Source organism: Microtus pennsylvanicus, chromosome 5, assembly GCF_037038515.1.
Source record: "Microtus pennsylvanicus isolate mMicPen1 chromosome 5, mMicPen1.hap1, whole genome shotgun sequence".
In the NCBI taxonomy this organism is placed as follows: Eukaryota; Metazoa; Chordata; class Mammalia; order Rodentia; family Cricetidae; genus Microtus; species Microtus pennsylvanicus.
The window spans coordinates 109,149,379-109,176,885 of record NC_134583.1 but is presented as its reverse complement, the minus strand read 5'-3'; the positions used below and the strand labels follow the sequence as shown (position 1 = coordinate 109,176,885).

The window sequence follows — 27,507 nt, the reverse complement described above, 5'->3', positions numbered from 1 at the left end:
ATGAGGTCCTAAATTCAATTCTTTGCAATAACAACAAACCCACACTTCCATAAAATTTTGGAGATTAAAAGACATAAATTATTTTTTGTTTCCTTTCACAGTTTTTTTCTTTTGGAGTGTGTTGTACAGTCACCTGAGAGACATGCGCCTTCTTTTCTTCAAGAGAATCTGGTTCCTCAAACATGAAGGTTTGAACAGGCTTAACTTTTCTCAAGCTTAGTTGAAATTTAAAATCACCTAGGAAGATTTAAAACTCCCAACAGCTTATATCCCCCCCCAATAAAGCCCTAATCAGACTATCCAAGGAAGCCAAGTATTAGTATAAAATTCCAACATGTAACACAGAAATTAAAAAAAACAAATTTCTTTACACATTCAAATGTGAGCATCCCTGGACAGATGTCTAATAGCATCCAATTCTAACTTCTGCTTCCTTTTTGTGCTTCTTACTCACTACTTTTAAAGAGATGCTATCTCCTTGCTGACTTGACTCAAGTGGTCCTCCTGCCATAGCCCAGCCTGTGCCTGGCCGTGACCTCAACTTTCTATTCATTTCTATTCTCTCAAGTGTAAGTCAGGTTCACTCTATAGGAGCTGCAGAATCCCTGTTGTGGGGCAGAGGAGGGAGGGATCCTTGTATGATTGTTAGGCAGTCTCTTTTGTCCCAAATCCTTAGGGGCCAGGGGCCATCTCCCCCAAACCTTCCGATTATCAGATAACCAAAGAATCTCTAGATATTGCCAAATGTCCTCTGGTAGGAGACACCCCCAGCTCATTAAGAATCCTGTTTTTCACAAGCCAGTGACCCAAACACAGTTTAGCTCAAAGGACCTAACTGTTTAGGTTTAGGACTGTCAAAGCCTCTTCAGAATCAGAGTGGTACAAACTTCTGTGTTTCATCCCATTCCCTTGTACCTCCACCCTACCCTTATATTAAATAAATTAAGGTTCAGTCCTCAACAGCCAGCAGAGGGCACCTCTAAACCCCAACTGTAAGTTCTAGTTTCTTCTGAGCCCCTGGGGGTAATGATAAGATAAGGGCAAGGGCTAGCTAGCCGCTTGACCCCAAAGTCCTGTGTATTAGAATAGGGGAGTGTGGGCCAGAAGACAGGAGTGTGCCTAAAGATAAGAGATCTGGGGAACTGGCAGGCCCAGTGGTGAAGGATGTGGACCACTGAATTAGAAATTAGTTCTAGAAACTGAGAAGGATCCTAGTTAATGGGAGAACTCAGGTCACTTCTAGTTTCTTGGAAAGGCCGGGAAGCAGTGTGCAATGACATTTAAAATTCTTCTTCCTTTCATATGACCTAACCAACCAAATTAAGCATTAACAGACGGAAGCATGCACTTTTGCTCTCCTAGGAGGCCGAGGCAGAAGGACCACGAGCACAAGGTAAGCCAGGGCTGGACAGGGAGGCAGTGGCACAGAAAACACAAACATAAAACAAACCAAACAAACAAAAAGTAACAAAAAGGCTGTAGCTCAAAGGCAAAGAACTTGTAAGACTCTTGACTTCATCTACTCCTGGAACTGCTCAAAATAAAACATCACTCTCTGAACAGGACTTTAAACTCCTCCCCTCTGTCCCTGACCTGGTCCAGGAGCCCAAAATACCACATTGCAGCTGCCACCATATCTCAAATTATCACTGCCACAGTGTATTGTGCCTTAAGTATATTTGTATCTACAACTTTGTAATGGCATCTTTTGAACATAGACTGAGTTTTTCAAAAGCCAAAATTCCTATTGTGTCTTATGGTCTTTGAAGTATACCTACTTGTTACTTTCAAAGCATATTCAACTCAGTATAAATACCCCTAAAAAGATGATTGACTCTAGCCTGGGATCACAAAACTTCTACCTATACTCTATGTTGAGGGGGGGAGGGTCGCACAAAGTGGGGACAGACCACCAAAGTCTAATAAACCAGAAGCAAGCTTTATTCCAGAAACCAGAATCCAGGGGAAAAAAATAGAAAAAAAAATCTCCATGGGGCACAAAAAGCTTATCAGCTACCTGATACCACAGCCAGAAATGCTTTTTGTAAGGCTGTGGCAAAAGGCCAGTTTTTGAACCCACCTTTTTATAGTAGGGGCACCAAGCATTAGGTCTGAACAAAGGAAGTTTTACAATCTCAAGGTAAAACTCAGATACAGATTGTCTTACTTTATAATCTCCATTAACAGAGTTTTTCAGTTAAACCAGTGTTTGTAATTAATCTATTGTCTTCCCTGGTACTTTTAGGTGGTGTTTACTGAAGCCCTGTGGTCTCCCCTTTGATGCTGCCAGTCTCACATAGCAGGGATAAGGTGTAACCCAGAGGTCATATATCTATTTCCTAACAGTTGACTCAGCTCGTATCCATAGGCTAGCTCTCAGTTTGCAGAGAGATGCTTTGGCCTTGTAAATAGAGTTATAGGCTATAAAGCAAAATAACCCACTGCTAATAGTTAATCTTTGAGCTGCTGAGAAAGCTGCTGACAGTCTGTTCTCATTATCCTAGACTTATAACTTTATATTTTTTATTTCTATATTCCTATTTCTGGAATCTACATTTTTATATTCTTATTCTTGGACCCTTTACTTTAGAGAAAACCCAGGCAGATTGGTCCTACAGCCCTTTTTAAAGCAATCTTAATTCCATACACTTTTATGCTAATTTATTAATGTCATTTGTTTTCATAGACAGCAGTCTTTGGTAAATTACAAACTTTGGACACTTTGACGTAAAATTAGCCTGTATTTGAATGCTGTTGATTCTACCTCTTGAGGTGAAGAAGACAATGGTCACCTTTGACCTAACATTATTTTCCACAGTCATGACTAAGACTAATGACCATACAAGACTTAATGTTTTGAAAAACATCAAGAGTTCCTTAAATCACTAATTTTTTTGTAAGAATGGTACAGAATACAATCATGCTTGATAGTAGATTAGTTCTGTCTACCAGACTTAAAAAAAAAAGATACTGAGGACATAAAGCGCTCTAAACCAAGGATATGGGTGACAGATTTTCGTACCCTGATATTGTCTCTCCATCAATGCAATAAGCCAATCAAGTCGAATTAAAGTCCAGGTTTTAATTTGAGCAAAGCATTTCCAGGTGATCCCAGGGGAAGAGGAGAACCCACAAGGGGAAATCAGAGGTTGAGATTCAGCTTTGAAAAGGAATGAAATTTTGATACATGCTACAGCATGGATCAACAACAAGACTATTATAATTTATGAACTAAACCAGACACAAAGGGCAAATATTATACTTTTGAATAGACAGCAGGCACTCAGTGAACAGATTACTTATATAGACCCAGAAGTATAATAGAGGGTGCCAGTGGCTGGAGGATATTATAATCCAATGCGTACAGAATGTGAAATGGATATTGGGGATGATCACACAGCACAGTGAGTGTACGTATTGTCAATTCATCGCACACTTTAAATGATAACTTTTTAAACACATTAAAAGAAACAAATAAGCAAGCAAGCAAATGCTGGAGCAGAAGTCTTGCAGTCATTGTCAGGGCAACAGGGCTTCCTGACAGAATAAGAGAAAACACTATAGTTACCAATGTGGGTACCACAGAGAAAATGTAAATTTAATTAATAGCTCCCAACATCGGTTGCTATCAAAGAACCAAATGGAATAGAATGCAAGTGAGTACATGGAAATCAAACACATTATCGCCAAAATTAAAAGCTCACTATTGGTCGGAAGAGCTACGTGAAGATAGCTGAATAGTAAACCAGTGAGCTGGCAGATCAAGCAGAAGGATTTTCCCAGGATTCAATGGAAAAAGGCAAGAGGCGGAGGTTTAATGGGAAAGACTCAAGCCATGACAGAAGCATCTACAAGCTATGCTGTTGGTATAACAGGGGTAGAATAGAGAACAGGGAGATGTTATCAAGGGAATTACAGGGGGCGTTTTCCCTGAGCGGAGACTCCAGTCTTTGGGTTAAAAGAAGGGCACATGGAGTATCACTCATGAGGAAGAATACAGTTAGACCCAGGTGAGAGGAGAGAGGTCTGAATTCTAAGGAAAAAAAATCTGAAAGTCTGCAGCAAGGGACTGGGAAAGGAATACTTTTAAAGGCATGAGAGTGAAGTTAACACTGTTTCATCATAGAAGGATGACAGAGGACAATGGAACATTTTGACAGTGCTGAGAAAAATAATTTTGAGCCCATAATTCTATATTTAGCAAGCCATCATTCAAGCCTGTGGGCAAAATTAAACCATGTTTAAACAGTTAGGGCCTTGAAAAGTTAACAGTCTGAACTTTGACTAAAATATTTACCTGCAAACAAGAAGAAAAAGAATGCAAAGCTAATTCATAAACATTCTAGTTACTTGTAAGTCATTGTTGATAGCATACTTGAAAAGCCTAATGCAGGTGCCTCTTAAGAAAAAGAAGGACTTAGGGCTTAGCCCCTGGGTCCTCTCAAGAGTGGCACCCTCAGCCTTAGGCCATCAGACATGGCCTCACTGGGACATAACTTTGTTTGGATAGTTTTCAGTCAACACATAGCTATCTGAGGAGGACATGGAGCCCAATCTTCTTGTCTTAGTCACTGTTCTATTGCTATGAAGAAGCACGTGACCAAGGCAACTTCTGTAAAAGAAAGCATTTAATTGGGGTCTTACAGTTTCAGAAGGCTAGTCCATGATCATTAAGGCGGGAAGCAGGCAGGCGTGGTGGTGAAGTGAGGGCTGAGAGCTTTATATCCTGATCCACGGGCAGCAGATAGAGAAAAAGAGGGAGGGAGTGAGAGAGGGAGGGAGGGAGGGAGGGAGGGAGGGAGGGAGGGGACCGAGGGAGAGAGAGACTGGGTCTGATGTGAGCTTTTGAAAGCTTAAAGTCCATTCCTAGTGACATACCTCCTCCAACAAGGCCACACTTCCCAACCTTTTCCAAACAGTTAATCAGTTAAGGACTAAGCATGCGGGAAATTCTCCTTCAAACCATGATACTTCTCTTCCAGTTTGCACAAGATGGAAATAATAGAGAATGACTAGAAAAATTAAGAGAATTTGAGGCAAAGAACTTTAAATGTGAAAAAAAGACTGCTTCCCACTTGCAAGCTTACTATTAATGTGCTAAACATTTCTAAATGCTGCCTGCATGATATAGATGTGAATAATTTGCATTAGTATAGATTTTGCTTTATTGATAGAGATTTACGGTCAATTTTGTTATATGTATAAATGTTTCTGATGTAACTTTTACTTGATAACTGTTTTGTTATATGTAATTTTGCTATGTTAAAGTTAAAGCCTTCCTTTTTTTGTTTAAACAGAAAAAGGGGAAGTGATGTGGGAGTGTCATATATCAATCTGTTGATTTCATTGGTTAAGCAATAAAGAAATGTTTGGCCCTGTGGGTGGAGTAAACAGAACAGAATGCCGGGAGGAAGAGGAAGTGAGGTCAGACTCCACAGCTCTCCTCTCCGGAGCAGACACTTCAGAGAGAAGCCATGCTACCTGCTCCAGGGAAGACGCACGCTATGAAGCTCCGACCCAGGATGGACTTAGGCTAGAATCTTCCCGGTAAGACCGGTGCTATACAGATGATAAGAAATGGGCTAGTCCAGGTGCGAGAGTTAGCCTAGAAGAGGCTAGATAGGAATGGGCCAAAGCAGTGTTTAAAAGAATACAGTTTCCGTGTAATTATTTCGGGCCATAAACTAGCCGGGCAGGCGGCTGAGGTTTTGGGGACACAGCCCTGCAGCGCCCTTATTACTACACCTGCATTTAGATATGGCTTTATTTATGGAACTTGAATATGTAACTATTTAAATGATAAACATTTCGGTTTATATGTAAATTGAAAGCAACTAAGCAAAATACAAGAAAAAAATCATCATAACAACAATCAAAGGAGTATTTGTGTGTGTTGTATGCATGCTTGTATGTATGTGCATGTGGAGTGTGCATACACCACACACACACACACACACACACTCACACACACACACACACACACCTCAGCACTAGGGTTACAGAGATGGAGGCAAAGAATCAAAGTTTGAGACTAGCCTGGGCTTTTTAAAAAAGTCAAGTCTCTTACATGGCATCTGATTATTCTGTTTCTTTTCACAGTAACTGTTTGCCCTGGCTGTTATTCTTTGTGTTTACATGTGTAATTCAGTGGTTTTCACTATATTCATAGTTACGCAACCACCACCATTTTAGAACATTTCCATCACCACCCCCAAAATAAATTCTGTACCACAAAACCCTCACTTGGTGGCTTTGATGTTGATCGATGAGCATGCTGCTTGGTGACACGGAACTACAAATGTGTGGCTTTCTGTGTCTGTCACACCCCCTGCATTTACTAATGGGACCATTTCATAAAACAAAACAAAACAAAAACTATAAAAAAAACTTTAACAATTTGGTTACCCTAAATTCATTTTGAATTGAATTGAAAAGGCAGGCTAATGGTCTCTCTCTCTCCTCTCTCTCTTTCTCCTCTCTCTCTCTCTCTCTCTCTCTCTCTCTCTCTCTCTCTCTCTCCTCTCTCTCTCTCTCCTCCTCCTCCCTCCCTTCTTTCTTGCTCTACTCTTTTCATTTGAGACTGTATCTCACATAGACCAAATTAGCCTCCAATTCTCTGTGTAGCTGATGTTGGCCTTAAATTCCCCATCCTATCATCTCTACCTCCAGCGCTGGCATTACAGGTGAGTACCACCATGCCTAAAACTTCTTAACTTACTAAAGATAAATTGTGCCTGGCAAGAGAGCTGCAAGTGAAGGTGCTTGCCACCAAACCTGATGTTCTCAGTTCTATTCTGGGACTCACATGGTAGGTATAATGATTGTTCTGTCTCTTTAAGAGACAAGGCACACCCACTCCCTCCCCCATCCACTGAGGCAGCCTGAGCTCTCTCTCTTTCCTGTCCCCTCTCTTGGAGAGGCAGCTTCTGCCTCTTTCCCCACTTCTCCCCTTCCCCCCTTTTTCTCTTCTCTCTCTCTTTCTCTCTCGCCCTCCTCTCTCTCTTTTCTCTCTCTCTTCCCTTTCTCCCCTTTTTCTTCCCCTCCATAACCCTCTGAATAAATATTCAGCCTCACTCTGCATGGCTTGTCTATCCATGTCTCTGTCTCTTGCCTGCCCACCATGTGTCTCCCTGCCTGGGACCAACCACCACTCGGGGATGGGTAGCCCAAGCAGCAGTCTCTGCCTGGGACTGGCTGCTCTCAGGGCCTGCTGCCTGCCACCACATGGCCTGCTACCACCGCTTGGGGACCTACAGCATTTCTGCTGCCTACTGTTGCCGGGGATCCTGCAGCATTTTTAATTTTTCCATAACAGTAAGGAAAAACGGATTCTTGCAAATTATCCCTGATCTCCAAGTGTGAATTATAGCGCACAAGCACCTACCCAGGTATGCACACTACGCACACACACTAGGTGTATATGAATTATGTATGTATGTACATATGCAGGTATGCAGGCATGCATGCATGGACTGTTAGGCATCAGTGGTGCCTAATGAGGTTGATCATGTTTTCCACATATGACATGAGTCAATACATTACAATTAATGATCCCTTTTCTGCTGTCCATACTTTCCTCATTAGTGTTTGATGGCTCTCCTGTTTTCAGTATGAGACAATGCTCCAGGTTTATCCCAAGCACATTGGAAACTATGATCTACTATTCCCTAAGGAACCCAGGTTCCCTTTAGTTGGAAATGGAAACCATGAGACGAACACTAGGGTGTTTACTGCTAAGCAGGCACAACAAGAAAGGGCACACTGACTGCTGGGTGATATTTCCCCTTTAAAGGCTTATTATAGTAAATAATGAATTCACTTTATTATAATTGCATCATAAATAAAAATATCACACAGCTAGTTTAAGGCAGCCACTCAAACACTTGCCCCACCCCAAAGACTGTGTATCTCAGTGAATACACAATTAGGACAGTCGTTCTGAAGCCAGGGAGCTTATCTTAGGGTCTTAATCTTCCATTATCAACTACATTTTCATTTTGTTTTACTTTTTTGAGACAGGGTTTCTCTGTGCTTTGGATTTTCTGGAACTCGCTAACCAAGCTGGCCTCAGACTCACAGAGATCTGCCTGCCTCTGCCTCCCAAGTGCTGGGATTAAAGATGTGTGTCACCACTGCCGGGCTCGTTATCAGCTATATCTTTATACACTATCCAATCATGTAATGTAACAAAATAATGGGAAAACTATGGCAGAGTTAAAACTAGAAAAACAATTAGCTTTATACATCATGACTCTACAACCCAGCCTTCCTCATCACCTAATATTAGCCTTCCTTTCTAAATGTTATACAGCCTCACCTCCGTGTCTACCTTAAGGTTAGGATCTGCAGATAAGGAAGAACATGTGTTTTTGTTTTTGCCTTTCTGAGTTATTGTAACCTTGCTCAATATTATACTTTCGCAGCCTATCTATCTTCATGTTATGCCCAAATCCGCAATCCCCGCAAGCCGACAAGAAAACCAAGGGTCCCATATGTAAAAGCAAAGAGCCTTTATTTTAATCAAGTTTGCAAACTCGGTCTCTCTGCATGTCCAACGTATTGGAATAACCAGAGAGCCCCGAGCTCAATTAGAATTGGGTTTTTATAGTAGTAAAAGTGGAGGTGAGGGGTTTCTGAGGTTCAGGACCCCTGATTGGCTGATACATGTCTAGGGGTGTCCTGGTGAAGTGCCCTGGCAGGTGATCCTATCTACAGCGGTTGGAATGTCAGGGATTTCCTTTGAATAGTCTGCTCTTGGTTGGGGGTTGGGTACTCTCAGCTTGCGGTGTTTTCCTGCTACCAGGTATTGCTTCTTCAGGATAAACTACTGAGAAGGGCCTCTTATTTAAATTTATCAATGGCCAGAGTCCCAGGTGATAATGATTGGAGGTAAAGAACTTCCTTTGGGTGACCTGCCCAGGCTTAGATTGTCATGGCTGGCCCCCACATGCATGCGATTTTCATGGATTAATTTTTCTTTATAGCTGAATAATATCCCATTTTCATATTTACATTGTAAGAGCTCACCGTTTTGAATCCCTTCCATCTTGACTAAAGGTCAGAGAGTTCAAACCTATTCTTGCTCCTCAAGGGCAAACAACAGGATGTTTGACCAAAGGTGTGGTGACTGGATACTTTGTTCCTCAAAGGCCAGACAACAGGATGTATGCCTTTGGGTGTGATTACTAGGAGTTTTGAGATGTAAGGAGGTGGTTACACTGGCTTGTTCTTAGTATCGTGGAAGTCTGTGCCCTCCCCTTTTGATTCGGGTATATAAGGGCTACAGTCTTCACTGGAAGCCTTCCCACCTCTATCTTCTGTCTCTTGTCTATTTCTTTCCTCAACCCACAATCCCCTTCTCAGAAACGTAAGGACAAGTCAGCCAGTCCCAACACCACATTTCCCTTATCTATTCCTCTGTTGGTGGACAGATAAGTTGGCTCTCATAGCAGAAATAACCATGGGTGTGTCAATAGTTCCAAAGTACGGTAAGGAGTTCTCTGGGCATTTTCCCAGGAGTGGAGTAGCTGGACAGTATTGGTTTCAATTTCTTTGAGGATCCTTTGAGGATTCCCTCCTCCCTCCTCTTTTCCCACCACATCTTCCTCAATCCAGCTTTTCTCTCAGCTTAACCACATTCTCTTCATGTTCCATGGGAAAATGCCACCCACAGTCCCCACCTTGTACAACTACATCTTGCAAGTTTATTAATCAAAGGAAAAATTGTAAAGTGTCCCCTTTCCCTTCTAATAGCTTCACATTGATCCAAGGAAGGACCCTAGTTGTTCTTAGTTGGATCTGGTACCCATGCCTGTGGTAAGCAGGCTGTACAGCATCTTGACCAATTGTCCTCTTGGACCACTGAGAATGGAAGCCACCTCCATAGAGCATGGAAGTCTGAGGCTGGTCAAAATCACCGATGTCCACTATGACCAAAATGTGATTTATCAAAACGGGCTAAAACAAAAATCTGAATATGCTACCAACCTCAAATTAAATTTGAGGAAGTTATCTATTATCTATTACAAAAAATAGTACAGTTTGAAGAACTACAGTTCAAAGCCAAGCCTGGTGGCACACGCCTTTAATTCCAGCACTTGGGAGGCAGAGACAGATCTCTGAGTATGAGGCCAGCCTGGTCTACAACAGAGTGAGTTTCAGGGCTACACAGAGAAACCCTGTCCTGAAAAACTAGGGGAAAGAAGGCACAATTCTAGGCTGTTTCATAAAACTGACAAAGAGCAGGTCACTTCTGAGTTGTGTAAGTCACTCCATCGCCACAGAAAGAGAAAGAGTATGCTACCGAACAAAACCCATGCTGCGCCCTCACCAGTGCTGGAGAAGAAGAGCTAGCATGAAGGGAGAAGGCTGCAGGCAAATCTCACGTGTGATTGGAGTCGCAAAAGTTCTTACAGAGACTCTACAAAGTCAAGTCCGATAAGGTACGAAAAAGCCTGGAACAGACTAACACAACTCCACCCAGTGAGATTTATCCTAACAGACTGTGGATACAGTTTACCATACTTGACAGATTAGGTGAGAAAAAAACTATTTAGTTGTGTCAAGAGATTTCATCATATTTTCTACTTTTTAATTTTAAAAGAGACTTGTCTATTTTGTTTTCTGTGTATGAACGTTTCTTTGTACTCATGTTTGGGAACTGTGTGGCTGCAACGCCTACAGGGGCAGGGGAGGTGGGAAGTGACAAACACCGAAGATTCAAGAATGACATGACAGAAAGAAAGTTTCTTACAACCACTCAGAATCCCAAAGGGTGCCAATTCTTAGGAGTCGAGATTGCCACATGAAAATACAATATGGAATATGAAAAATTAATGTTTGAGGTGGAGGTATAAAAGCCTTTATTTTGACACCACTGCGAATGTCATTCCCCACCTGCCACAAATGTGATTTCTTTCTTAAACTTTCTTCTCTTTGGCGAGAGAGATTCTCTCATGAAACCCATTTGCACCCTTAATCTTTTGTATCAAACCTATATTTTGTATACATCTCAAGTCCCCCAGAACACTGGTTCTCAACCTGTGGGTCCCGACTCTCAATCTGGAAATCAAACAACCCTTTCACGGGTGTCGCCTAAGAGCATCGAAAATATCGGATAATTGCATTACAACTCATAACAGCAGAAAAATTGCAGTTATGAAGAGGCAATGAAAATAATTTTATGGAGGCCGGGCGGTGGTGGCGCACGCCTTTAATCCCAGCACTCGGGAGGCAGAGGCAGGCGGATCTCTGTGAGTTCGAGACCAGCCTGGTCTACAAGAGCTAGTTCCAGGATAGGCTCCAAAACGACAGAGAAACCCTGTCTCGAAAAACCAAAAAAAAAAAATAATAATAATTTTATGGTTGGAGGTCACCTCAACATGAAGAACTGCATTAAAGGGTCACAGCACTAGGAAGGTTGAGAGCCACGGCTCTACAGAAAAAGCAATGCTCTCTTTGTATTGCACCCCACATTATCTTGCACACATTGGGTACAGCATGGTCATCCACTCTGATACAACAGAGACTGTGGAACAGGTAAGGGGCTGGAGATTGAGGAGGGGAAAAAGGGACTGTTCTCCCAGCAGACTGGTGGAGACAACGTAAGAGTCTTGTCCTCTCCTTTCCTGGGAAAGCCTCTGTATCCAAAAAGCTTGTATTTCGAAGTCGTTGAGAAAGCAACACTATTAGAGCAGAGTTCTACATATTAATATTTGGCCAACTTCCAGTGAAGACCAGAAAATATCCCCCTTTACAAAACAGTTGAACCATGGGGGCTAATTCTGGTACTTTATTTGATTTTGATTGGACTCCCCCCCCCCACACACACACATTGTGCTGGTTAGTTTTAACTGTCAACTTTAGTTGACAATCTAGAATGGGTTGACCTGAGGAGGATTATCTTGATTGTTACTTGATGTGGGAAGACCCAGCTCATTGTGACACCTTTCCCTAGGTGTGGCAGTGGGGAATGAGAGAGGCGAAAGCTCACTTAGTGCAAGCAAAGATGCATTTGTTCTCTGCTCGCTCTTGGCTGTAGATGTGATGTGACTGGCTTCTCGAGTTCCTGTCTTGACTTCCTCAAAACAGTGGGCTGTATCTTGTCACTCACTGTAAGCCGAACAAACCCTTTTCTCTCCGACATGGCTCTGAGTCTGGGTATTTTATCTCAGTAACAGAAATGAAATTAAAACATCTTCCCTACATTTCCCAAAGGCTCCTTGCTTTTTCTTTGCTCAGATCCCTATGTTGGCCTTTCTTGTCTTCTGTTTTCCTCCCCTAAAACTAGATGGCTCTGCCAGAAGCCAGGGGACTGAGAAGGCCTTCGATTGTGTGTCTAATTCAGTCTTGTCCTCTGAGGTGCAGGAGTAAAACAGAACTGGGGGTAAATTGGCTTCTAAAGGTCTGAGCTCCATGTAGTCATGACGAGGACCAGGACAGTAGTACCAGCTCCCGCAGAGGGTTATTGCATGGATGAAATAAGATTCTGCTGACAACTTGCCTGGTTCACGGTAGACACTTGGCAAGTAACACTCGTTGGGGAACTACGAGAAGCATGGAAAGGAGTAGTAAGGCCTATTCCAGCTTCCCTTTCCAGTCCTCCCCACCCCCATTTTACAATGGGGGGTGGAGGTGGAGGAGAGAAGAGACAAGCAAAGCAACACTATGATTCCAACTGTTTTTTACTTTATTCTGTGGCTCTTGGGATTTAACATAGGGCTTCACACATGCTAGCAAACATTGTGCCACTGAGATACAAACCCTGCTCTGTTTTAGGGTTTCTATTGCTGTGAAGAGACACCACGACCATGACAACTCTTGTAAAGGAGAAACATTTCAATGGGGTTGCTTAGATTTTCAGAGATTCAGTCCATTATCATCATGGCGGGGAGCATGGCCGCAGGCAGGCAGACATGCTGCTGGCTACATCTTTTGTGTGTGTGTGGGGGGGGGGGGGATATGATTATTTTTTTATATTTTTTTAAATTTATTTATTTATTAAGGATTTCTGCCTCCTCCCCGCCACTGCCTCCCATTTCCCTCCCCCTCCCCCGATCAAGTCCCTCTCCCTCATCAGCTTGAAGAGCAATCAGGGTTCCCTGACCTGTGGGAAGTCCAAGGACCGCCCACCTCCATCCAGGTTTAGTAAGGTGAGCATCCAAACTGCCTAGGCTCCCACAAAGCCAGTACGTGCAGTAGGATCAAAAACCACTGCCAATGTTCTTGAGTTCTCAGTAGTCCTCATTGTCCGCTATGTTCAGAGAGTCCGGATTTATCCCATGCTTTTTCAGACTCAGTCCAGCTGGCCTTGGTGAATTCCCGATAGAACATCCCCATTGTCTCAGTGTGTGGGTGTACCCCTCGCGGTCCTGAGTTCCTTGCTCGTGCTCCCTCTCCTTCTGCTCCTGATTTGGACCTTGGGATTTCAGTCCGGTGCTCCAATGTGGGTCTCTGTCTCTGTCTCTTTTCATCGCCTGATGGAGGTTAATATTCAGGAGGATGCCTATATGTTTGTCTTTGGATACACCTTCTTATTTAGCTTCTCTAGGATCGCGAATTATAAGCTCAATGTCCTTTATTTATGGTTAGAAACCAAATATGAGTGAGTACATCCCATGTTCCTCTTTTTGGGTCTGGCTTACCTCACTCAGGATAGTGTTTTCTATTTCCATCAATTTGTACGCAAAATTCAAGAAGTCCTTGTTTTTTACTGCTGAGTAATACTCTAATATGTATATATTCCATACTTTCTTCATCCATTCTTCCATTGAAGGGCATCTAGGTTGTTTCCAGGTTCTGGCTATTACAAACAATGCTGCTATGAACATAGTTGAGCATATACTTGCTGGCTACATCTTGATATACAAGCAACGGGAAATGGTGTGAGACACGGTGTGGTGTGATGAGCATACACGAGACTTCAAAGCCCACCTCCATCATGATGTACCTCCTCCAACAAGGACACATTTACTACACAAGGCCACACCTCCTAATAGTGCCTTACCCTTTAGGGGCATTTCCTTTCAAACCACCGCAGCTACCAAGTTAAAAATCAAGGACAATGTGGAGCTTACTTGGCCATGTAATCCCAGCACCAGAAAGGCTGAGACAGTTCAAGGTGAGCTTGGACTATATAGCTAGACCCTCTTACAAAAAATTCAAGGACTCAGAGACATGATGGCTTTTATTGCAGATGCCCAATTTTATAATTTATTACAGAAATTATCTAAGCAGTAACACTGAATTTGGTGGGGGGAGGGGAGGGAACCTCAAAGAGAAAGTATTCAGGGAAAAAATCTCAACTGAAGCTGACCCACTCAGACTAATCACCCGCTTTCCAAGAGGAGCGGAAACCTGGTAATGTCATTTCTCTCCTGGCCCAGTGACAAGGGATTTCCTCGGTCCCAGAAGATAACAGAGGCTCTTGTTTCTCTCAAACAATAAGTAAACACAACAGACTCCCCAAACTCACAGGAGTTTTGTAGAAAAAAGGCACAAGAAGAGTTTTACCTAATTAGTCAAGTTTCCAGCTATCTTCTAACTATTCCATAAAATATAGAAACAGAAATGCCTGGATACCCGTCCTAGCGGTAAGGGGTTGTGCCTCCCTGGAACGAGCCCCTTTCGGGGTCTCAGTCGTCTGCACGGGTACTGTGTGCTGAATCATTCTCTGATTTGGGGTGGGTGGGGGGCTCAAAAAGGTAAAATATCATTTTACCGCAAACAAGCTTCACCGTTTTGGTTGCTGTTCAGCCCTGATCATATCTGACTCTGATGTGAGTGAATCTCACTGTAAGTCATAAAGAGAGCGCATTCCAGTTACCGCTAGAGCTATTTCATCAGTCTTCCTGTTATTATGAGTCATGGCAGAGAATCCAGTGCTTGCAAGAAGAAACCACAATCCACTAATGAGCTCCCTAAACCTCCGTGCCCAGAACAACAATCAACAATACATCTAATTATTAATTCTTCTTTTAGCATCTGCCATGTCCCTGCATGGCTCTGGCTTTATGGATATATGTATATGTGTGTATACACACACACACACACACACACACACACACACACACACACACACATAGGTACAGGACGCAATGACTGGCCCTGAAGTGTGTAACATGTTGTTTTCTTTATAAAGAAATCAGCATTCTTTTTATAAGTCCTCTGATGCTGAGACTTTAGAGGGAGAAAAAAAGCAATCCAAAATAGCTCAGCTTTCATTTGCCTTTAGAACAATAAATGACATTAGCATTAATATTCAAGTTTCATCAGCCGTAAGCCTCTTAATTTGCTTGACCACAGGCAGTCTAGTCTCTCAGAATCTCTCCTTCAAAGCTGTTTCCTGGAGCCTTCCAAAGCGCCTGTGAATACCCATGAAAGGAGCCATGGATGTGAGATGCTGACCCCACTTGATCCAGCCTCAGAGTGTGACGTGCTTAGGACAGTCTTTCCATTGGCAGCTTTAGTACGCACTAACGGTGCATCCAGGGGTCACAGCATCCTCTTGGTGATGACTATCCATCCATCCACTTTGAAACACAAGAGGTGTGTTGTCTGAACTCACTGATAGGCCAGATCCAAGCCTCTTGTTCTAGGGGCTCCTTAACCACCTTGCAAACCAGGGCCTGACGGTTTCATCTGACTTGCCCGAGCCCAGCCCCGACCCAGCCAAGGTGCTTTGTTCTACCAGCCCACTAAGTGTTAAAGGACAGACACATAATATAGCAGGCATGCTGACAATGGGGGAGGAAGCATTCTTAGGACAAATTAGTAATTTCTCTTGCCAGTTTCCCAATCAAGGGTGATATGTATGATAAGAAGTCTCCTTAATGAAACTTAACAAGAGAAAAAAAAATCACATTGTCTGCAAAATAAATTTACTATAGACAACAATTTTTTTTTTTTTTTTTTTTGGTTTTTCAAGACAGGGTTTCTCTGTAGCTTTGGAGCCTGCCCTGGAACTAGCTCTTATAGACCAGGCTGGTCTCGAACTCACAGAAATCCACCTGCCTTTGCCTCCCGAGTGCTGGGATTAAAGGCATGTGCCACCACCGCCTGGCTTGTTTTGTGTTTAGAGACAGGGTTTCTCTGTGTGACAGAACCCTGGCTATCCTTATAGACTGGCTTGCCTGGAAATCTCAGAGCATGGAGTGCAAGGATTGAAGGCACCCCCCCACACACACACTTTTCATATGTCAAACAGTTTATAACATTTTATGTCAGATTATTATGTACCTAGGGCTAGAAGCAAGCAGCAGTAGAGTGGAAAGGGTCTATTTGAGGGATCTTAAAGTCTCAGGGTAGCAATTTGGCCACAATTCAGTTCCCAAAGTGACGAGGTGCTGAGAAGCTGGAGCGGGAGACGTTACCATTTCTTGGACAGTTTCACCGTTGTAGTAATATGGGCGGCGGCGGGGCTGCGTCCCCAACACCCCACCCTGCTCGGCTAGCTTATGCCCTGAAATAATTACACAGACACTGTATTCTTTTAATCACTGCTTGGCCCTTAGCTCTAGCCCTTACTGGCTAATTCTGATATCCCAATCAACCCATCTCTAATAATCTGTGAGCACCAGTCTTACCGGGAAGATTCTAGGTCAGAGCTTCATGGCGTGTGTCTGCCCGGGATCGGGGCATGGTGTCTCTCTAAAGCGTCTGCTCTGGAGAGGAGAGCTGCGGAGTCTGACCTCACTTCCTCTTCCTCCCGGCATTCTGTTCTGTTTACTCCACCTACCTATGTCCTAACCAATACCATGGGCCAAGGCAGTTCCTTTATTAGCCAATGACCTTCCTCCATCACACCGTGCCGAGCATTATGTCACGGAGTTTACATACCTGTGTCACATGATCCCAACAGGTATGTAGGTAGGTGCTCTCACTACCTCTACCCTGGAGACAGAAAATCTTAGATTAAGGGAGTCCAAGACGTTTTGCTGTAAGATGCTACCCTATAAGCCTCAGGCCCAAGGCTTCCTGCTCCCTTGAGGAAATCAGTCTGGAGTTGGGGTTTTTGATAACTTCTGTTCCTGGAAGACCATTCACCATTCCATTTGTAGAATAGGGATGTGCAACCGCTTTTCAGGGAATGGGAAGAAGTCTCTGAGATACCCATTGCTAGGCCCCAGAAGTAGTCCTACGATTCTGCAGAAGCCAGTTCTGGGATGTGGGCAGTGTGAAGAGGGTCAGCATTGCCACCAGGAGCAGTGGCCATGTGATTTGGGACAGAAAAAGAACGTAACGTTGACGTGGTATCACTGACTGCTGAAAAAGGAAGTTTGTGCATTTTTGGACTTAGTTAAACTCACACACAAACCTTTGTTTAATATTAACCACTTTGGGAAAACAGGAATGATTCATTTTCTGTCTGTTCCTCATTCTTCTGTCTCAGCAGCCAAAATGGTTTTTTTTTTGTACATTGTCAGCTCTTATCATACCGCAATCTCTCAGAACATGCTTTACTCTTTGATTCTTGGAGATTGTCATCTGTCTTTTAATATTTCACAAAAGCAGCTTTGCTCAACGTAATTCCATGAATAAGAAATCAATCTGAGAAGAAATCTACCTAAGCTATCATCTCATGACCATCTCTGCTTGTCCTGACTTCTCAGTATTTAGGCAAAATCCTCAGGAAATGCATGATTTACATGATCTTCAGAGGCTGCGATCTAGTAGTTATACCCTTGTTGGCTCCAATACGAAGTTCTCTTTAAAGACCAGAATGGAATGTATTTTCTAGAGTAAACTGCCACACCCTCCACTCTGCTTATCCATCTCTTCATGCTGATTTGAGGAAAAACTTTTTTTTTTGAGACGGTACCTGCCAAAATTACAGAGACTGTGAGAGTCAGTGGTTAGGTAGCAATGGCTTTCATTAATAGCACTATGGTGAACACCAAGGTGAAATGATAAAGACATCAATAATCTCCAGGGATCCTTCCCTGACAGAAAGAAAAGCGAGGAGGCCTTGGGCAGAAAAGTCAAATAAAATCTCATTGAGTTTCTAAAAGCAGCAGTTGGAAATCAAATACTCGCATCTAAATTTGCCAGAAATCCCGGGAAGCTTGCCAAACACAGATTCTCATAAGTAAATTCTTGGTAGATATTTCAGTTTAGAGGGTCTGGGGTAAGGTTTTCAAATCTACATGCCCTTGCCATTAATTTTAATGATGGATAGCAAACGTACAGAAAACGTAAGCATGTAATGAAACAGCATCAAGAGACACAAATGAGAAACTGATCAGACCAAGATGCAGCAAGCACCCAGAAATCCTTTCCTTTTTTTTTAAATCCAAATGCTGCCCTCCTCCCCCAGGTGCCAACATCGTGGGTGCTAACAGTCTAACCTGGGGTTTATGTTTTCGAATTACATATTAAAAGAATTATACAATTTGGACTTTTCTGTTTCTGCTTTCTTTGCTTAATAGTTTGTGTGTGAAATCTATTTTGTCATGACATCAGCGGTTTATTCATTCCTGTCACCAATCCGATGACAGACACTTAGGTTATATTCAGTTAGGATGGTGTTTTCTTTCTGTCGAATCTGCCACTGAACTAACGTGATTTGAAAGTAGTTGCCATGTAGCCTTTCTTCCCACTGCCCCCACATATCAAACAGTGTCTTACACAGGCAGGAGATCAACAGATAACTGTTGGACTGGAACCAGACTACATTTTCTACCTGTATTAGCAGATGACGGGCAGCGAAGCTATCGTTGCATTTTCCATTATCTGGCGATGCTACAGAAGGGTACCCCAAACAGAATGGTAAAAAGGGAAACACTGACCCATCCCAAACAGTCATTTCTTCTCACTTCATGGAGACCACTCCCCAGATATCCTCAGGTCTGTCCAGGACAAAAAAATCTCTTAGGTCACAGGCTGGCATCACTACAGTCAATTTAACAAGCATTTGCTGAGCCTGTCGAGTTTGGATACTGTTTTAATGATTACAACCAGTTCCAAAAGAAAACTAGGTGATAACCTTTAGAGCCACAACCTTCACAGGAGGCTGCTGCAGCCCAACTGCTCAGGGATTCCAGACAGAATCCCCCTCTCTTCGCCTCCATGGAGGAGACAAATTCTTCAGGGATCCATTCATGTTGGTCCACATTTACAAGTTCAGCTACCCAGAGCTGGTAGTAACAATGTTTTTGATCCCCCTGCCTCTCGCTCATGATTAATTACAGGCACAAACCCAACAGACCCAGTCTTTCTCCTTGCTGGAGATCTGTGAATCGAACCCAGAGATCCCTTTAAGCCGTGAGCCACTTCCCCAGCCTAGAGTGGAAGATTTTTTCCCCTCAAATATACCTTACATTATGCAGTCTTAATCTCAAGCCCAGTAACAAGCAGGTTCCATATAATAATAATGAACTATTTTATCTAAAAGAGGTATATTATAGTCATGAACTAAACTTCCTACCGCTTTTGTAAAATCATTATGTACGAATGTCTAAAGAGTAAGAAAGTCCATTGCCTGTAATGTCACTACTTAGTCTGCCACAGAGGTGAAACGTAGTTGGAAATGCCCAGAGGAGGCCCTGGCTCTTCCTCAGGCTCTACCTGAGCAAACTTGTGGAGATGGGCTGCGGTCTGCCCAGCTTCCAGGACAGTTCCGGCCCATAAGGGGAAACAGGACACTCCACATATCCTAGTAAGAAAGCGACCACACATTCCTCTTGCTGCAATTAGAAAGATGAAGAGATACTGTTCTCCAAGGCTGATTTTTTTCCCCTCCATTTTTCCTTGGAAATTGCCCTTGGTGCTGGTAAGAGTGAATTTCTCTGAGATGAAACACAATTTGAAGTAATAAATAATGGAAAAGTTTGAAGATTACATTTTGTGGTTAGTAATCCCAGCCTTTTCTTCCCGTTGGGGAGCCACTCACGATTTCTGGTTGTTCACCAGGAAGTAGCAGATTTGGGAATTCCGTGGCAAAAATCTGCGTCTATTAACTAGTTCCAGAAACGGGCAGGGCTCCTTTTCCTTCACATCTGTGATAGCGATTACATTCCAAAGTAAACACCGAGAAGTACGGTGGAGCAAGATTTGTGGAGTGTCCAGCATCACACAACTAAATACGACATTACACAAACTATTTCCCCACAGTTTTAACTATTAGTTGGTTTCAGTCTGCGTATATGTGCAACTCCTCGCAAGCCTTGAAGGTTAACCACACTTATTAACAGCCCTGAGACACTGGGAAGGAAGAACACAGCCGACGGCCAGGTGATTGATAGCTCCTGTCTATTGTCAATCTTTTCTCTTAATTTGGGGGGTGGGTTGCATATGCCATGGTGTGTATGTGAAGGTCGGAGGACAACTGAAAGGATTTGTTTCTCTCTCATGGCGACTGGGAATGGAACTCAGGTCACTGGACTCAGCAGCAATCGCTTTTAACTGTTGAGCCTTCTCTCACCCACATCTGTTACTGTTCATTTTAGATTAAATTCTCTTGTTTTCAAGTGTGGAATCTATACACTATGAAGTTCAGAGGATATACATAATACATACACATGCTATATATAGTTATATGTGTATCCATATATGTGAGAATATACCTATCTATATAGAGATAGAGATAGATAGATAGATATAGACTGGAGAAGCACCTAGATTAGCTGAAGGGGTTCCAGGAGGGCAAATGAATAGCAACAATATAAAGAGACAAAGAGAAGACAGAGGATGTTGGCTTCCCTCCCTTCCCTACTCTAGCAAGTGGGGATGAACCCCGATTGACAAGCACTGTGTCATCCTTCCCAGTTTACCACACACTCCATACATTTAGGAGCTTATTGGGCTATCTCAGCACCCTTGGAGAAGAAACATCAGATGTGTATCGAGTGTTGTGTTTAATTGAGTTTTCAGGCTTTGAGGTCATACTACAAGGGTTCAAAACTTGACCACTGCAATCACTTCCTGCTATACAATCCTCCCCTGACCCTTTCTGAGATAGGGTCTCAGTCTGTAGCTCTGGTCAGCATGGAACTCACAGAAATTCTCCTGCTTCAGCCTCTCAGCTGCCGAGATTACATAAGCTACCACACCCAACTCCGTTGTAACCATAAGTCATTAACTTCTCTGTGCCTCATCTTTCTTGTTCATAAAACAGTGGTGATAATAAAATTCCCTACCTCACAGCACTGCTGTGAAGACAAAAATGAGGTAACCCAAGGTCTCAATATAAGTCCTCCCGCAAAATAATCCCTAAGAAGACGTTAGCTATTACTGGTGTTTGGAATTTGCTTATGTGGTTTCTCTATACGGTATCACATCACATGTCACGGTTTAAGCCTGGAATGTCCTCCTTAGGCTGATGCTTTTAGCATGTAGGCTTCTGGTGCTATTTTGAAGATTGTGGAGCCTTTAGGGGAGGGATCTGGCTGGTAGTCGATCGCTAGCAAAGGCATTTGAAGGTTCTTCCTGGGTCGTGGTACAGACACCTTCACTGCATTGCCCTCCTGATGCTACAAATGAAGCCGCCGTGCCTGTCTTCTGTAGAAGAGCAACTGAAATCCATCTGAAACCATGAGCCACAACAAGCCTTTTCCCTGGAAAGTTGTTTCTGTTAGGGATTTGCACACAGCAAAAGTAACTAATGATGTAGCATGAAAAATTCTATGCCCCTAAGGTTATGTGTTCACCCATATCTTCTTTAGGGTCTTGAGTTCTACATTGCAGTCTTTTGTGTTCCTGGAATCTGTTTGGATATGTGCATAAGGAGGGGATCTAACTTTTTTTCTAATAAATGACATAATACACAACACAGAACCTCAGTGTGTTTATTATGTACAGCGCAGCAGGAAGAGTTCGCTAGTCTCTGTAGGCAAACAGTCTGGGCTAGAAACAGTCAGGAGGATGAAGGTGGTAGTTTTGCATGCATTGGTCAGTTGTTTGCAAACGCTCATCCTTGGAACAGGGAAAGGCATTGCCATTCTGAGCCTGACCGGAAGAGGTCTCTGACTCTTCCATTGGCTTGAGGCCTTAGTGTTTGACATGGCCATGTGTCAACAATGGACATTCAGCCAGGGCTTCCTCCTCTAGACACACACAGACACACATACACATGCATGTACACACATACACACACACACACACACCTAGGCTTCCACAGGGACAGCCTCGTCTGTCACCCCTGGTTTCCACTCCATATCTCATCCTCCTGGACTGTCTTCAGGGGCAATAACCCTTCAGGGGCTATCAACCGTGTCATCTGTGAGAGCAAGGCCTTCTTCTGGAATTTCTCATCAGGCCTTGCCCAAGGCTGCTCCCGAGACCTTTCTTTCCTTTGCTCTTTGGAACTGTGCCCATGACTATTTAGCTCCTTTTCTCCATCAGAAGATCTGCTTATAAATCGACTGTCTTATTCACTGCTCTGTTGCTGTGCAGAGACACCATGATGGTGGCAAATCTTAGAAAAAAAATGCAGTTAACTGGGGCTTGCTTACAGTTTCAGAGGTTTAACCCATTTTTGTCTTGGAAGGGAACATGCTTGCATGCAGGCAGGCATGGTGCTGAAGAAGTAGCTGAGAATTCTATACCTGGATCCACAAGCAGGGGGAAGAGAGCCTGGATTGGGCTTCTGAAACCTCACGGCCTCGTGACACGCTTCCTCCAACCAGGCCACGCATCCTAATCCTTCTAAGTAGGGCCACTCCTTGATGACTGAGTATTCAAACCTATGAGCCTGTGGGGACCACTCCTATTCAAACCAGCGCACAGACCATGAACATGTCTCTCAATGCATAAAAGCATTGTACTTCCTGGTTTTTATATTTCTAAGGAGCCTGTCGTGGGCTGAAAAGTTCGACTTGTCATTGGGAACATTGAGAACCGTTATGATGCCATGACGGAAATAAAAATCTGGCTGAGGTCAACTGAGCAGCGAGAGAGAGAAAGAGAGGAGAGAGAGGGGGGGGCGGAGGGAGGGAGGGAGGGAGAGGGAGAGGGAAAGGGAGAGGGAGAGGGAGAGGAAGAGAGAGAGAAATCAGACATTGAACTGGGTTTGGAAACTGAGAAAACATAATAGGAACTATGTCAGGCATTGTTGTGGCATTTGTTTTGGTTTGGTTCACTTCATTAAATCCCAACTTTAAAAATGCCTTTTGACTAGATCAAAAACACTGATGACAACTTATGCTGGAGAGGTTGTAGGGAAACGGGAACACTTCTGCATTGCTGGTGGGAGTGCAAGCTGGTACAACCCCTTTGGATGTCAGTGTGGCAATTTCTCAGAAAATTAGAAAATTCCTCAAGACCCAGTAATACCACTTTTGGGTATTATCCAAAGGATGCTCAATTGTGCCACAAGGACATGTGCTCAACTATGTTCATAGCAGCATTGTTGGTCATAGCCAGAAAAAAATAACGACATCTTGAATTTTGCAGGAAAATGGATAGAGCTAGAAAACATTATTTTGAGTGAGGTAACCCAGACCCAGAAAGACAATTATCACATGTACTCACTCATAGGTTTTTAAACATAAAGCAAAGAAAACCAGCCTATAAACCACAATCCCAGAGAACTTAGACAACAATGCAGACACTAAGAGAGACTTACATAAATATAATCTACATGGGAAGTAGAAAGTATAAAAAGAGAAGATCTCCTGAGTAAATTGGGAGCATGGGGACCTTGGAGGAGGGTTGAAGGGGGAGGGGAGAGGTAGGGAGGGGAGCAGAGAAAAATGTACAGCTCAATAAAAATCAATAAAAATTTTTTAAAATGCCTTTTGGCTTTCCTTACTGAGCTGTATTCATTACCTGTATTTAATATTCGTTGGGAGCCGATGTGCCAGATGCTGACTCGAGAGCTTGGCTACATCTGTGAACGAAGCAGATGACTGGGCTTTCAGGGAACCTGGATCACTGCAGAACCAAACAGAACATACGCAATAAGCCTAACAATAAAATATGGTTTGATTACAAAAATAAGCTGTAAGGGGCTGGTGAGATGGCTCAGTGGCTAAGAGCACTGACTGCTCTTCCGGAGGACCTGGGTTCAATTCCCAGCAACCACATGGCAGCTCGCAGCTGTCTGTAACCCCTGTTCCAGAGAATCTGACGTCGTTATATCAATGTGCATGAAATAAGGTTAAATAAAGTTTTTTTAAAAAAAAATAAGCTGTAAGGTTATCTAATGTGTTTGGAGCCGTAAGTGCTGTGGGAAAAGAAAGAAAGCAAACAGGAGTCTAAGAAATGGGGAAAGAAGTAAACTGAAGTCCTAAGGATCAAACATCTGAGTTTAAATTATGAAAAACACAGTCTTTTATGTTAGAATGACAAAAATAACAAAACGTTAAAAGTTCAAATGTATGGGAAAATGCACCACGTTCATGGAAGGCTCGATATTTTTAATATGTCAATTCTCTTCAAATTTAACAACAGATTCATTCTAATCAAATGAAAACTGTGGCAATCTAGGTTTTTCAAAAGCTAGTAATCCAATTTTAAAATGTATATGCAAGTGAAAATATTCTGGAAAAGTCAACAATATTATGAAGAGGAAAAAAAAAGGTGGAGGACTTTAGTTCCTGAATTCCAAGACTTACTCTCCAATAACACAAGCAGGCACCTGTCAGTTTCCCGCGGGGAACCTGAGATTTCCATGCCTGCTCCCCTCTCACCAAATTACCTTTCATACAGTGACAGGGTCATCAAGGGAACAGCCAGGTCAAACACCTTACAGAAGGTGCAAACTTATAGACACATGTTCATGTTTGGTGACATTCTCCATAGCCGAGGACCAAGCCAAACATCAAGGAAATTCTTGCTCTTGGAAGAAAACAAATGGCCTGCTGGAAATTTATGTTCATTTCTGCTCACCTCAGTATTTTCCAAAATATATGACTCGGGAGTGATGTTTCACGAAAAGGGAAGAGGGGAAGAAAGTAGGGATTGTAAGTACACAAAGATGGCGGGTTTGCATTTGAAACCCTTTGTAAATTACCCAGTGTCCAGTGAAACAATATACTTTCAAAACTATCTCAGGACAAGGGAGAAATGTAAACAAATAAATATATAGTTGTATTTTATATTATATGTTCATGTTATATATTATATATATTTATATATTCTAATTCTAGAGGAAAAACTTAGTCCTTTTCCTTATGGGGGAAGACCTTATTTTTTTTCAGTGACCCAAAGCATCCTTTTAATCAAAAGAACATAGGGCAAGAAGCCAGGGATAGTCGCCCTCTTAACTGGCTGTTGTGGCCTTGAGTAAGGGCCACTTTAATCTTTTAAGTTTGATTTCTTTCTTCCAGCAGCACTAGCAGAAATCCCCCGGTCAGAGCTCCCTGTGGTGGGAGTCAAATATAAACGCGTCTTAAAAACACAGAGCAAGACAGAATTTCAAATACAAATGGAAATTCCCACACTGCCCAGTTAGAAATTCCCTCCAATTTTTCTGCTTCTTGCTCTTTAAGTATTTGAGCACAGTTTGGTTTAAGTGTCCCCCAAAGGCAGAATGTTAAAGGCTCACACTTACTTAGGGCAGGAGTCCTGGAGAGGAAGTGGGGCAAAGTCAGAAGGGATGAAGTCAGCCACAACGTCAGGGAGGAAGGATCTGGTCTGCAGGCTTGCCCGTGGCTGTGTTCACTCAAATGTTCCCTATTAGTCAGGCCTATGGGAATAGCTGATGATTAAAGAACAAACAATGAAAGCAGGTCTACTAAAAGCTTGATGGGGTGTGCCCGCCTCAAATGTCTTCCATCATACTTTGCCATTTCTCCTTCTATTTTGTCATTGTGAATTCTAATTAAAGAAATTGTCTTAACCCAGAAGTTCTCAGCCCTCCTAATGCGACATGCTTCAATACGGTTCCTCATGCTGTGGTGACTGGCAACCATAAGTTTTTTTTGTTGCTACTTCATAATTGTAATTTTGCTACTGTTATGAGTCATAATGTAAATATCTGGGTTTTTTTCCTGTGGTTTTAGGTGGCCCCTGTGAAAGGGTCATTCGACCCCCGAAGACGTTGTGACCCACAGATTGAGACTACTCTGACTTGAAAAAAGTGGAGATGGTGCCACAGATAGCGAGCCTCAGTCCATGAAACAGGACTTGGAGTCTACCGCATCAATTTTCAGCCAGGGATGTTAGGGACCCAAAGTGCATATGAGAAGTTCCAGGGTCTTCAGAGCAGTTCTAAACGTGTGGGGGTTGCACATCAAACATCCTGCATGTCAGATAGTTACAGTACAATTCATAGCATAGAGGAAAGAGAAGAAACCCTGGTCAAAGGAACAGAAAATATTTTCAACTAAACCATTGAAGAAAATTTTCCTAACCTAAAGAAGGAGGTGCCTATAAAGGTAAAAGAAGTACACAGAACAACAAATAGACTGTACCAGAAAAGAAAGGCCCCTTGCCACATAATAAACAAAACATTAATTATACAGAAAAAAAATATTAAAAGCTGCAAGGGCAAAAATCAAATAACTTATAAAGTCAGACTTAGTAGAATAACACCAGACCTCTCAATTGAGACACCAAAAGCTAGAAGGGCATGGACAGATGTTCTACATATTCTAAGAGACCTCAGATGTCGCTCCAGACCACTCTACCCACCAATACTTTCAAACACAATAGAAGGAGAAAATCAGATATTCTATAATAAAAAACCAAATTTAAGCAATATCTACCTACAAATCCAGCCTACAGAAGGCACTAGAAGGAAACTACCAAACTAATGAGATTAATCACACAATGAAAATACAGGGAATAAACAAGTCCAGAATTTAAATTCCAAATCTAAAGAGGGAAAACACATACACGCATCACAACAACAAAATGATAGGAATCAACAAACACTGCTCATTGGTATCTTCAATATCAGTGTTCTCAAGTCCCCAAGAAAAAGACACAGACTAACAGAATGCATAGGAATACAGGATCCATCCTTCTGTGATGTATCAAAGAAACACACCTGAACATCAAGGATAGCCATCGCCTCACTGTAAAAAGACAGGAAAAAGATATTCCAAGCAAATGGACCCCCAAAAGTAAGCTGATGTAGCCATTTTAATATCTGACAAAATAGACTTTAGACCAAAACTAATCAGAAGAGATAAGAAAGGACACTACATACTCCAAAAACCCACCAAGAGGACATTGCAAATCTCAAATACAAGGGCATTCAAAAAGAAACACTACTACATCTTAAATCACATATTGACCCTCACATACTGGGAGTGGGAGTCTTCAATAGATAGGTCATTCAGACAAAAACCAGAGAAACTAACTGATACTACAAACAAATGTAATCTAACAAATATCTCTGGAACGATTCACCCAAACACAAAAGAATATACCTTCTTCTCAGTACCTTACGGAACTGTCTCCAAAGTTGACCACATACTCAGACATAAAGCAAGTATCAACAGAAACAAGAAAATTGAAATAACTTCCCACATTCTATCTGACACAATGTATTAAAGCTAGATTATCATCAACAATGGAAACACAAACAGCTTACAAACTCATAGGAACAACCAATAGCATTCA

General features: G+C 42.5%; 1 long non-coding RNA gene across 1 annotated transcript in view; it reads right to left on the bottom strand.

Moving 5' to 3' along the window:
* LOC142851163 (uncharacterized) overlaps window positions 1-23,870 on the bottom strand; it is a 35,031-nt gene extending 11,161 nt beyond the window's left edge. The window contains exon 1 of the long non-coding RNA XR_012910746.1: window positions 23,764-23,870. This is a non-coding gene — a long non-coding RNA (uncharacterized LOC142851163). The remainder of the gene's footprint in view (window positions 1-23,763) is intronic.
* Between the last annotated feature and the right edge of the window lie 3,637 nt (window positions 23,871-27,507).